At 40.3% G+C, this 14,686-nt stretch overlaps 1 long non-coding RNA gene across 1 annotated transcript in view; it reads right to left on the minus strand.

The window, feature by feature from the left end:
* Positions 1-14,686, minus strand: part of LOC127952337 (uncharacterized) — a 38,566-nt gene that overhangs the window by 9,748 nt on the left and 14,132 nt on the right. Inside the window, exon 4 of the long non-coding RNA XR_008152916.1 lies at positions 5,076-6,555. This is a non-coding gene — a long non-coding RNA (uncharacterized LOC127952337). The remainder of the gene's footprint in view (positions 1-5,075; positions 6,556-14,686) is intronic.

Raw genomic sequence — 14,686 nt, forward strand, 5'->3', positions numbered from 1 at the left:
TTCCATTGGGTGTGGCAAAATGGCTCGATAGCGCCACCTATACACTTTCAACGGAGTGCGTCTCGAGCTATGTTTCATGTACATGTACAAAAATCGGTACACACATGTAACACACCAATATCTACGAAAAAGTCTCTTGGTACAAAATCCGGATCCCAACAGGAAGTCAGTTATTTAGAATTTTCTCTGCACAATTGGCGTTGTTTTTGCCATTTTCAGGGGTTGTACTTTAGCAAACTCCTCCTAGAGATTTATTCAGATCAACACCAAACTTGGTCAGTTAAATCTTAAGGCCTTTGAGATGTTAAATGGTGAAGATCTTGAGGTTTCGTTAAAGGGCGTGTCCATGGTGGCCTGACAAATTTCGATGTTTCGCCATGAAAAGGAAGTTGCTGTAACTCAGACATACAATGTCCAATCTGCCCCAAACTTCACATGTTAGATAAGACTTCTGCCCTTAACAGATCTACATGCCCATTTTCAGTTATAGTCATAGCGCCACCTGCTGGCAACAGGAAGTGACATGTTTTAGGCTGCGACAAACTACTCCTAGAATTTTTTTGAGATTAAAGTATTTTTTGTAGTCAGTCTAATCTAAAGGCCTGTGCAATGTTAACTTGTGGAGATCTTGAGTTTTTGTTAAAGGGCGTGTCCATGGCGCCATGACAAATTTTGATGTCTCGCCACAGTAAGAGAAGTTGTTGGAACTCAGGCATAATTTGTTCGATCTTCCCCAAACTTCACATGTTCGATAAGAGTCCTGCTCTAAACACATTTGAAGGCCAATATTCCATTATAATGAGAGCACCACCTGCTGGCAAAAGGAATATTGGCACATATATGGAGTAAACTTTGATATATTCCACTTATATTTATGAGTTTAAATGCATATTTCTCACCGTTCACCTAATTAATAAAGCCACTCGCTGGCGGTGAGCCCGGGTGCGAGGGCCCGTTCATCGCTGCTTGCAGCTTTAATTATTATTATTATTATTATTATTATTCTTCTTCTCTAAGATGAATCGCATTTTTGAGGGCCTAAACATGCTCGAAAAGTCATGAAACTTTGCACACACCTCAGAACTGGCGAAAATTTACGTCTGATATGGGTTTCAGAAGTGGGTGTGGCAAAATGGCTCAACAGCGCCACCTATACACGTTCAACGGTGTGCGCCTCGAGCTACGTTTCATATACATGTATGAAAATCGGTATACTCATGTAACTCTCCAATACCTACAAAAAAGTCTCTTGGAGCAAAATCCGATACCCAACAGGAAGTCGGTTATTTCTAATATTATGAGCAAATTTTGTGTCATTTTTGTCATTTCCATGCGTTGTATTTTAACGAACTCCTCCTAGAGATTAATTCATATCAACACCAAATTTGGTATGCCTAATCTAAAGGCCTTTGCGATGTTAAATTGCGAAGCTTTTGAGTTTTCGTTGAAGGGCCTGTGTGTGGCGGCCTGGCGAATTTCGATGATTCGCCATGAAACAGGAAGTTGCTATAACTCAGACATACAATGACCAATCTGCCCCAAACTTCACATGTTTGATGAGACTCCTGTCCTGAACAGTTTGACATGACCATATTCAGTTATAGTCATAGCGCCACCTATTGGCAACAGGAAGTGACATATTTTACGCTGCGACAAACTACTCCTAGAAATTTTTGACATCAATGTCTTTTTTGTCGTCAGTCTAATCTAAAGGCCTGTACGATGTTAAATTGAGAAGATCTTGAGTTTTCGTTAAAGGGCGTGTCCATGGCGCCATGTCAAAGTTCGATGTCTCGCCATGGGAGTAGAAGTTGTTGTAACTCAGTCATAAAATATCAGATCTTGCCCAAACTTCAAATGTTTGATAAGAGTACTGACCTGAACACATCTGTAGGCTAATATTCCATTGGGTGTGGCAAAATGGCTCGATAGCGCCACCTATAAATTTTGAATGGAGTGTGCCTCGAGCTACATGTCATATACATGTACGAAAATCGGTAAACATATGTAACACACCAATAGCTACAAAAAAGTTTCTTGGTACGAAACCCGAATCCCAACAGGAAGTCGGTTATTTTTAATTTTCCCTGCAAAATTGGTGTTGTTTTTGTCATTTTCAGGGGTTGTATTTTAACGAACTCCTCCTAGAGATTTATTCAGATCAACACCAAACTTGGTCAGTGTAATCTAAAGCCCTTTGCCATGTTAAATTGCGAAGGAATTGAGGTTTCGTTAAAGGGCGTGTCCATGGCGGCCTGACAAATTTCGATGATTCGCCATGAAAAATGATGGTGCTATAACTCACACATACAATGTCCAATCCGCCCCAAACTTCACATTTTTGATAAGACTCTACACCTGAACAGATCTACATGCCAATATTCAGTTATAGTCATAGCGCCACCTATTGGCAACTGGAAGTGACATATTTTACACTGTGACAAACTACTCCTAGAAATTTTATGACATCAATGTCTTTTTTGTGGTCAGTCTAATCTAAAGACCTGTGTGATGTTCAGTTGTGAAGATCTTGAGTTTTTGTTAAAAGGCATGTCCATGTCGCCATGACGAAGTTCGATGTCTCGCCATGGGAATAAAAGATGTTATTACTCAGGCATAAAATGTCCGATCTTGCCCAAACTTCACATGTGTGATAAGGGTCCTGGCTTGAACACATCTGAAGGCCAATATTCCATTATAACGATAGCGCCACCTGCTGGCAACAGGAAGATTGGCACACATATGGAATAAACTTTGATATATTGCACTTATATTTATGAGTTTAAATGCATATTTCTCAATGTTCACCTTTTTACTAAAGCCACACGATGGCGGTGAGCCCGGGTGCGAGGGCCCGTTCATCGCTGCTTGCAGCTTTAATTAGGGCCCGAGCACCGATGGTGTGAGGACCCTCTTGGAATTGCTCCGTTTATTATTATTATTATTATTATTATTATTCTTCTCTAAGATGAATCGCATTTTTGAGGGCCTAAACATGCTCGAAAAGTCATGAAACTTTGCACACACCTCAGAACTGGCGAAAATTTACGTCTGATATGGGTTTCAGAAGTGGGTGTGGCAAAATGGCTCAACAGCGCCACCTATACACGTTCAACGGTGTGCGCCTCGAGCTACATTTCATGTACATGTATGAAAATCGGTATACACATGTAACTCTCCAATACCTACAAAAAAGTCTCTTGGAGCAAAATCCGAAACCCAACAGGAAGTCGGTTATTTCTAATATTATGAGCAAATTTTGTGTCATTTTTGTCATTTCCATGCGTTGTATTTTAACGAACTCCTCCTAGAGATTAATTCAGATCAACACCAAATTTGGTATGCCTAATCTAAAGGCCTTTGCGATGTTAAATTGCGAAGCTTTTGAGTTTTTGTTAAAGGGCCTGTGTGTGGCGGCCTGGCGAATTTCGATGATTCGCCATGAAACAGGAAGTTGCTATAACTCAGACATACAATGACCAATCTGCCCCAAACTTCACATGTTTGATGAGACTCCTGTCCTGAACAGTTTGACATGACCATATTCAGTTATAGTCATAGCGCCACCTATTGGCAACAGGAAGTGACATATTTTACGCTGCGACAAACTACTCCTAGAAATTTTTGACATCAATGTCTTTTTTGTCGTCAGTCGAATCTAAAGGCCTGTACGATGTTAAATTGAGAAGATCTTGAGTTTTCGTTAAAGGGCGTGTCCATGGCGCCATGTCAAAGTTCGATGTCTCGCCATGGGAGTAGAAGTTGTTGTAACTCAGTCATAAAATATCAGATCTTGCCCAAACTTCAAATGTTTGATAAGAGTACTGACCTGAACACATCTGGAGGCTAATATTCCATTGGGTGTGGCAAAATGGCTCGAAAGCGCCACCTATACATTTTCAATGGAGTGCGCCTCGAGCTACATGTCATATACATGTACGAAAATCGGTAAACATATGTAACACACCAATAGCTACAAAAAAGTCTCTTGGTACGAAACCCGAATCCCAACAGGAAGTCGGTTATTTTTAATTTTCCCTGCAAAATTGGTGTTGTTTTTGTCATTTTCAGGGGTTGTATTTTAACGAACTCCTCCTAGAGATTTATTCAGATCAACACCAAACTTGGTCAGTGTAATCTAAAGCCCTTTGCCATGTTAAATTGCGAAGGAATTGAGGTTTCGTTAAAGGGCGTGTCCATGGCGGCCTGACAAATTTCGATGATTCGCCATGAAAAATGATGGTGCTATAACTCACACATACAATGTCCAATCCGCCCCAAACTTCACATTTTTGATAAGACTCTTCACCTGAACAGATCTACATGCCAATATTCAGTTATAGTCATAGCGCCACCTATTGGCAACTGGAAGTGACATATTTTACACTGTGACAAACTACTCCTAGAAATTTTATGACATCAATATCTTTTTTGTGGTCAGTCTAATCTAAAGACCTGTGTGATGTTTAGTTGTGAAGATCTTGAGTTTTTGTTAAAAGGCATGTCCATGTCGCCATGACGAAGTTCGATGTCTCGCCATGGGAATAAAAGATGTTATAACTCAGGCATAAAATGTCCGATCTTGCCCAAACTTCACATGTGTGATAAGGGTCCTGGCTTGAACACATCTGAAGGCCAATATTCCATTATAACGATAGCGCCACCTGCTGGCAACAGGAAGATTGGCACACATATGGAATAAACTTTGATATATTGCACTTATATTTATGAGTTTAAATGCATATTTCTCAACGTACACCTTTTTACTAAAGCCACACGATGGCGGTGAGCCCGGGTGCGAGGGCCCGTTCATCGCTGCTTGCAGCTTTAATTATTATTATTATTCTTCTTCTCTAAGATGAATCGCATTTTTGAGGGCCTAAACATGCTCGAAAAGTCATGAAACTTTGCACACACCTCAGAACTGGCGAAAATTTACGTCTGATATGGGTTTCAGAAGTGGGTGTGGCAAAATGGCTCAACAGCGCCACCTATACACGTTCAACGGTGTGCGCCTCGAGCTACGTTTCATGTACATGTATGAAAATCGGTATACACATGTAACTCTCCAATACCTACAAAAAAGTCTCTTGGAGCAAAATCCGAAACCCAACAGGAAGTCGGTTATTTCTAATATTATGAGCAAATTTTGTGTCATTTTTGTCATTTCCATGCGTTGTATTTTAACGAACTCCTCCTAGAGATTCATTCAGATCAACACCAAATTTGGTATGCCTAATCTGAAGGCCTTTGCGATGTTAAATTGCGAAGCTTTTGAGTTTTTGTTAATGGGCGTATCCGTGGCGGCCTGGCGAATTTCGATGATTCGCCATGAAACAGGAAGTTGCTATAACTCAGACATACAATGACCAATCTGCCCCAAACTTCACATGTTTGATGAGACTCCTGACCTGAACAGATTGACATGCCCATATTCAGTTATAGTCATAGCGCCACCTATTGCCAACAGGAAGTGACATATTTTACACTGCGATGAACTACTCCTAGAAATTTTATGACATCAATGTATTTTTTGTGGTCAGTCTAATCTAAAGGCCTGTGCGATGTTAAGTTGTGAAGATCTTGAGTTTTCGTTAAAAGGCGTGTCCATGGCGCCGTCACGAAGTTCGATGTCTCGCCATGGGAATAAAATATGTTATAACTCAGGCATAAAATGTCCGATCTTCCCCAAACTGCACATGTGTGATAAGAGTCCTGGCCTGAACACATCTGAAGGCCAAAATTCCATCAGGTGTGGCAAAATGGCTCGATAGCGCCACCTATACACTTTCAACAGAGTGCGCCTCGAGCTATGTTTCACGTACATGTACAAAAATCGGTATACATATGTAACACACCAATACCTACAAAAAAGTCTCTTGGTACGAAATCCGAATCCCAACAGGAAGTTGGTTATTTAGAATTTTCTCTGCAAAATTGGCGTTGTTTTTGCCATTTTCAGGGTTTGTACTTTAACAAACTCCTCCTAGAGATTTAGTCAGATCAACACCAAACCTGGTCAGTGTAATCTTAAGCCCTTTGCGATGTTAAATTGCGAAGATCTTTAGATTTCGTTGAAGGGCGTGTCCATGGCGGCCTGACAAATTTCGATGTTTCGCCATGAAAAAGGAAGTTGCTGTAACTCAGACATACAATGTCCAATCTGCCCCAAACTTCACATGTTAGATAAAACTTCTGCCCTTAACAGATCTACATGCCCACATTCAGTTATAGTCATAGCGCCACCTATTGGCAACAGGAAGTGACATGTTTTACGCTGCGACAAACTACTCCTATAATTTTTTTGAGATTAACATATATTTTGTGGTCAGTCTAATCTAAAGGCCTGTGCAATGTTAACTTTTGGAGATCTTGAGTTTTTGTTAAAGGGCGTTTCCATGGCGCCATGACAAAATTTGATATCTTGCCACAGCAAGAGAAGTTATTGTAACTCAAGCATAAAATGTTCAATCTTCCGCAAACTTCACATGTTTGATAAGAGTCCTGGCCTGAACACATCTGAAGGCCAATATTCCATTATAATGATAGCGCCACCTGCTGGCAACGGTAAGATTGGCACATATATGGGATATACTTTGATATATTCCACTTATATTCAGGACATTAAATGCATATTTCTCAACGTTCACCTTTTTACTAAAGCCACACGATGGCGGTGCGCCCGGGTGCGAGGGCCCGTTCATCGCTGCTTGCAGCTTTAATTATTATTATTATTAGGGCCCGAGCACCGATGGTGTGAGGACCCTCTTGGAATTGCTCCGTTTATTATTATTATTAGGGCCCGAGCACCGATGGTGTGAGGACCCTCTTGGAATTGCTCCGTTTATTATTATTATTATTATTATTATTATTATTATTATTCTTCTCTAAGATGAATCGCATTTTTGAGGGCCTAAACATGCTCGAAAAGTCATGAAACTTTGCACACACCTCAGAACTGGCGAAAATTTACGTCTGATATGGGTTTCAGAAGTGGGTGTGGCAAAATGGCTCAACAGCGCCACCTATACATGTTCAACGGTGTGCGCCTCGAGCTACGTTTCATGTACATGTATGAAAATCGGTATACACATGTAACTCTCCAATACCTACAAAAAAGTCTCTTGGAGCAAAATCCGAAACCCAACAGGAAGTCGGTTATTTCTAATATTATGAGCAAATTTTGTGTCATTTTTGTCATTTCCATGCGTTGTATTTTAACGAACTCCTCCTAGAGATTAATTCAGATCAACACCAAATTTGGTATGCCTAATCTAAAGGCCTTTGCGATGTTAAATTGCGAAGCTTTTGAGTTTTCGTTGAAGGGCCTGTGTGTGGCGGCCTGGCGAATTTCGATGATTCGCCATGAAACAGGAAGTTGCTATAACTCAGACATACAATGACCAATCTGCCCCAAACTTCACATGTTTGATGAGACTCCTGTCCTGAACAGTTTGACATGACCATATTCAGTTATAGTCATAGCGCCACCTATTGGCAACAGGAAGTGACATATTTTACGCTGCGACAAACTACTCCTAGAAATTTTTGACATCAATGTCTTTTTTGTCGTCAGTCTAATCTAAAGGCCTGTACGATGTTAAATTGAGAAGATCTTGAGTTTTCGTTAAAGGGCGTGTCCATGGCGCCATGTCAAAGTTCGATGTCTCGCCATGGGAGTAGAAGTTGTTGTAACTCAGTCATAAAATATCAGATCTTGCCCAAACTTCAAATGTTTGATAAGAATACTGACCTGAACACATCTGGAGGCTAATATTCCATTGGGTGTGGCAAAATGGCTCGATAGCGCCACCTATACATTTTCAATGGAGTGCGCCTCGAGCTACATGTCATATACATGTACGAAAATTGGTAAACATATGTAACACACCAATAGCTACAAAAAAGTCTCTTGGTACGAAACCCGAATCCCAACAGGAAGTCGGTTATTTTTAATTTTCCCTGCAAAATTGGAGTTGTTTTTGTCATTTTCAGGGGTTGTATTTTAACGAACTCCTCCTAGAGATTTATTCAGATCAACACCAAACTTGGTCAGTGTAATCTAAAGCCCTTTGCCATGTTAAATTGCGAAGGAATTGAGGTTTCGTTAAAGGGCGTGTCCATGGCGGCCTGACAAATTTCGATGATTCGCCATGAAAGAGGAAGTTGCTATAACTCAGACATACAATGTCCAATCTGCCCCAAACTTCACATGTTTGATGAGACTCCTGTCCTGAACAGTTTGACATGACCATATTCAGTTATAGTCATAGCGCCACCTATTGGCAACAGGAAGTGACATATTTTATGCTGCGACAAACTACTCCTAGAAATTTTTGACATCAATGTCTTTTTTGTTGTCAGTCTAATCTAAAGGCCTGTACGATGTTAAATTGAGAAGATCTTGAGTTTTCGTTAAAGGGCGTGTCCATGGCGCCATGTCAAAGTTCGATGTCTCGCCATGGGAGTAGAAGTTGTTGTAACTCAGTCATAAAATATCAGATCTTGCCCAAACTTCAAATGTTTGATAAGAGTACTGACCTGAACACATCTGGAGGCTAATATTCCATTGGGTGTGGCAAAATGGCTCGATAGCGCCACCTATACATTTTCAATGGAGTGCGCCTCGAGCTACATGTCATATACATGTACGAAAATCGGTAAACATATGTAACACACCAATAGCTACAAAAAAGTCTCTTGGTACGAAACCCGAATCCCAACAGGAAGTCGGTTATTTTTAATTTTCCCTGCAAAATTGGTGTTGTTTTTGTCATTTTCAGGGGTTGTATTTTAACGAACTCCTCCTAGAGATTTATTCAGATCAACACCAAACTTGGTCAGTGTAATCTAAAGCCCTTTGCCATGTTAAATTGCGAAGGAATTGAGGTTTCGTTAAAGGGCGTGTCCATGGCGGCCTGACAAATTTCGATGATTCGCCATGAAAAATGATGGTGCTATAACTCACACATACAATGTCCAATCCGCCCCAAACTTCACATTTTTGATAAGACTCTTCACCTGAACAGATCTACATGCCAATATTCAGTTATAGTCATAGCGCCACCTATTGGCAACTGGAAGTGACATATTTTACACTGTGACAAACTACTCCTAGAAATTTTATGACATCAATGTCTTTTTTGTGGTCAGTATAATCTAAAGGCCTGTGCAATGTTAACTTGTGGAGATCTTGAGTTTTTGTTGAAGGGCGTTTCCATGGCGCCATGACAAAATTTGATGTCTTGTCACAGCAAGAGAAGTTGTTGTAACTCAAGCATAAAATGATCAATCTTCCCCAAACTTCACATGTTTGATAAGAGTCCTGGCCTGAACACATCTGAAGGCCAATATTCCATTATAATGATAGCGCCACCTGCTGGCAACGGTAAGATTGGCACATATATGGGATATACTTTGATATATTCCACTTATATTTAGGACATTAAATGCATATTTCTCAACGTTCACCTTTTTACTAAAGCCACACGATGGCGGTGAGCCCGGGTGCGAGGGCCCGTTCATCGCTGCTTGCAGCTTTAATTATTATTATTATTATTATTATTCTTCTTCTCTAAGATGAATCGCATTTTTGAGGGCCTAAACATGCTCGAAAAGTCATGAAACTTTGCACACACCTCAGAACTGGCGAAAATTTACGTCTGATATGGGTTTCAGAAGTGGGTGTGGCAAAATGGCTCAACAGCGCCACCTATACACGTTCAACGGTGTGCGCCTCGAGCTACGTTTCATGTACATGTATGAAAATCGGTATACACATGTAACTCTCCAATACCTACAAAAAAGTCTCTTGGAGCAAAATCCGAAACCCAACAGGAAGTCGGTTATTTCTAATATTATGAGCAAATTTTGTGTCATTTTTGTCATTTCCATGCGTTGTATTTTAACGAACTCCTCCTAGAGATTCATTCAGATCAACACCAAATTTGGTATGCCTAATCTGAAGGCCTTTGCGATGTTAAATTGCGAAGATCTTTAGATTTCGTTAAAGGGCGTGTCCATGGCGGCCTGACAAATTTCGATGTTTCGCCATGAAAAAGGAAGTTGCTGTAACTCAGACATACAATGTCCAATCTGCCCCAAACTTCACATGTTAGATAAAACTTCTGCCCTTAACAGATCTACATGCCCACATTCAGTTATAGTCATAGCGCCACCTATTGGCAACAGGAAGTGACATGTTTTACGCTGCGACAAACTACTCCTATAATTTTTTTGAGATTAACATATATTTTGTGGTCAGTCTAATCTAAAGGCCTGTGGAATGTTAACTTTTGGAGATCTTGAGTTTTTGTTAAAGGGCGTTTCCATGGCGCCATGACAAAATTTGATATCTTGCCACAGCAAGAGAAGTTATTGTAACTCAAGCATAAAATGTTCAATCTTCCGCAAACTTCACATGTTTGATAAGAGTCCTGGCCTGAACACATCTGAAGGCCAATATTCCATTATAATGATAGCGCCACCTGCTGGCAACGGTAAGATTGGCACATATATGGGATATACTTTGATATATTCCACTTATATTCAGGACATTAAATGCATATTTCTCAACGTTCACCTTTTTACTAAAGCCACACGATGGCGGTGCGCCCGGGTGCGAGGGCCCGTTCATCGCTGCTTGCAGCTTTAATTATTATTATTATTTTTCTGAAACTTTCTCGAAAAGTCATGAAACTTGGCACACACGTCAGAGCTGGAAAAATATTAGGTATGCAATGGTTTGCTAAGGTGGGTGTGGCAAAATGGCTCGACAGCGCCACCTATAAATTTTCAACGAAGTGCATCTTGAGCTACGTTTCACGTACTTGTATGAAAATCGGTACACACATGTAACACACCAATATCTTCAAAAAAGTCTCTTGGTACGAAATCCAAATCCCAACAGGAAGTCAGTTATTATTTTTTTTCTCATCCGAAATTTTGCAATTTTTGCCATTTCCGGGGGTTGTACTTTAACGAACTCCTCCTAGAGATTTATTCAGATCAACACCAAAGTTTGTCAGTGTAATCTAAAGGCCTTTGCGATGTTAAATTGCGAAGATCTAGAGTTTTCGTTTGAGGGCGTGTCTGTGGCGGCTTGGCGAATTTTGATGTTTCGCCATGAAAAATGAAGTTGCCATAACTTAGACATAAAATGTCCAATCTGCACCAAACTTCACATGTTTGATAAGACTCCTGACCTGAACAGATCAACATTCCCAAATTTAGTTATAGTCATGGCGCCACCTGCTGGCAACAGGAAGTGAATACCTTACGCTGCAATGAACTACTCCTAGAAATCTAATAAAATCTAAATTGTGTTATGGTCAGTTTAATCTAAAGGCCTTTGCGATAGTGAATTGTGATTATCTTGAGTTTTCGATAAAGGGTGTGTCCTTGGCGACGTGACAAAGTTTGATGTCTCGCCATGGGAATAAAATTTGTAACTCAGACATAAAATGTCTGATCTTCCCCAAACTTCACATGTTTGATAAGAGTCCTGGCCTGAACACAACTGAAGGCCAATATTCCATTGGGTGTGGCGAAATGGCTCCATAGCGCCACCTATACATTTTCAACGGAGTGCACCTCGAGCTATGTTTCACGTGCATTTACAAAAATCGGTACACACATGTATCACACCTATACCTACAAAAAAGTCTCTTGGTACGAAATCCGAATCCCAACAGGAAGTCGGTTATTTAGAATTTTCTCTGCAAAATTGGCGTTTTTTTTGCCATTTTCAGGGGTTGTACTTTGACGAACTCCTCCTAGAAATTTATTCCGATCAACACCAAACTTGGTCAGTTAAATCTAATGGCCTTTGCAATGTTAAATTGCGAAGATCTTGAGGTTTCGATAAAGGGCGTGTCCATGGCGGCCTGACAAATTACGATGTTTCACCATGAAAAAGGAAGTTGCTGTAACTCAGACATCAATGTCCAATCTGCCCCAAACTTCACATGTTAGATAAGACTTCTGCCCTTAACAGATCTACATAGATCTAAAAGTCCTGCCCTGAACACATCTGAAGGCCAATATTCCATTATAATGATAGCGCCACCTGCTGGCAACAGGAAGATTGGCACATATATGGAATAAACATTGATATATTCTACTTATATTTATGAGTTTAAACGCATATTTCTCAGTGTTCACCTATTAACTAAAGCCACTCGCTGCCGGTGAGCCCGGGTGCGAGGGTCCGTTCATCGCTGCTTGCAGCTTTAATTAGGGCCCAAGCACCGATGGTGTGAGGACCCTATTGGAATTGCTCCGTTTATTATTATTATTATTATTATTATTATTATTATTATTATTCTTCTTCTCCAAAATGAATCGCATTTTTGAGGGCCTAAACATGCTCGAAAAGTCATGAAACTTTGCACACACCTCAGAACTGGCGAAAATTTACGTCTGATATGGATTACAGTAGTGGGTGTGGCAAAATGGCTCAACAGCGCCACCTATACATGTTCAACGGTGTGCGCCTCGAGCTACGTTTCATGTACATGTATGAAAATCGGAATACACATGTAACTCTCCAATACCTACAAAAAAGTCTCTTGGAGCAAAATCCGAAACCCAACAGGAAGTCAGTTATTTCTAATATTATGAGCAAATTTTGTGTCATTTTTGTCATTTCCATGCGTTGTATTTTAACGAACTCCTCCTAGAGATTCATTCAGATAAACACCAAATTTGGTATGCCTAATCTAAAGGCCTTTGCAATGTTAAATTGCGAAGCTTTTGAGTTTTCGTTTAAGGGCCTGTGTGTGGCGGCCTGGCGAATTTTGATGATTCGCCATGAAACAGGAAGTTGCTAAAACTCAGACATACAATGACCAATCTGCCCCAAACTTCACATGTTTGATGAGACTCCTGACCTGAACAGTTTGACACGACCATATTCAGTTATAGTCATAGCGCCACCTATTGGCAACAGGAAGTGTCATATTTTACGCTGCGACAAACTACTCATAGAAATAGTATGACATCAATGTATTTTTTGTGGTCAGTCTAATCTAAAGGTCTGTGCGATGTTAAATTGTGAAGATCTTGAGTTTTCGTTAAAAGGCGTGTCCATGGCGCCCTGACAAAGTTCGATGTCTCGCCATGGGAATAAAACATGTTATAACTCAGGCATAAAATATCTGATCTTGCCCAAACTTCACATGTTTGAAAAGAGTACTGACCTGCACACATCTGGAGGCTAATGTTCCATTGGGTGTGGCAAAATGGCTCGATAGCGCCACCTATACATTTTCAATGGAGTGCACCTCGGGCTACATGTCATGTACATGTACGAAAATCGGTAAACATATGTAACACACCAATAGCTACAAAAAAGTCTCTTGGTACGAAATCCGAATCCCGACAGGTAGTCAGTTATTTTTTATTTTCCCTGCAAAATTGGTGTTGTTTTTGTCATTTTCAGGGGTTGTATTTTAACGAACTCCTCCTAGAGATTTATTCAGATCAACACCAAACTTGGTCAGTGTAATCTAAAGCCCTTTGCGATGTTAAGTTGCGAAGGAATTGAGGTTTTGTTAAAGGGCGTGTCCATGGCGGCCTGACAAATTTCGATGATTCGCCATGAAAAATGATAATGCTATAACTCAGACATACAATGTCCAATCTGCCCCAAACTTCACATGTTTGATAAGACTCTTGACCTGAACAGATCTACATGCCAATATTCAGTTATAGTCATAGCGCCACCTATTGGCAACAGGAAGTGACATATTTTACACTGTGACAAACTACTCCTAGAAATTTTATGACATCAATGTCTTTTTTGTGGTCAGTCTAATCTAAAGACCTGTGTGATGTTTAGTTGTGAAGATCTTGAGTTTTTGTTAAAAGGAGTGTCCATGGCGCCATGACGAAGTTCGATGTCTCGCCATGGGAATAAAAGATGTTATAACTCAGGCATAAAATGTCCGATCTTGCCCAAACTTCACATGTTCGATAAGAGTCCTGCCCTGAACACATCTGTAGGGCAATAGTCCATTATAATGAGAGCACCACCTGCTGGCAACACAAAGATTGGCACAAATATGGAGTAAACTTTGATATATTCCACTTATATTTATGAGTTAAAATGCATGTTTCTCACCGTTAACCTATTTACTAAAGCCACTCGCTGCCGGTGAGCCCATGTGCGAGGGCCCGTTCATCGCTGCTTGCAGCTTTAATTAGGGCCCGAGCACCGATGGTGTGAGGACCCTCTTGGAATTGCTCCGTTTATTATTATTATTATTATTATTATTATTATTATTATTATTATTATTATTATTATTATTATTATTATTCTCCAAAATGAATCGCATTTTTGAGGGCCTAAACATGCTCGAAAAGTCATGAAACTTTGCACACACCTCAGAACTGGCGAAAATTTACGTCTGATATGGGTTTCAGAAGTGGGTGTGGCAAAATGACTCAACAGCGCCACCTATACACGTTCAACGGTGTGCGCCTCGAGCTACGTTTCATGTACATGTATGAAAATCGGTATACACATGTAACTCTCCAATACCTACAAAAAAGTCTCTTGGAGCAAAATCCGAAACCCAACAGGAAGTCGGTTATTACTAATATTATGAGCAAATTTTGTGTCATTTTTGTCATTTCCATGCGTTGTATTTTAATGAACTCCTCCTAGAGATTCATTCAGATCAAC

Source organism: Carassius gibelio, chromosome B3, assembly GCF_023724105.1.
Source record: "Carassius gibelio isolate Cgi1373 ecotype wild population from Czech Republic chromosome B3, carGib1.2-hapl.c, whole genome shotgun sequence".
Lineage (NCBI taxonomy): Eukaryota > Metazoa > Chordata > Actinopteri > Cypriniformes > Cyprinidae > Carassius > Carassius gibelio.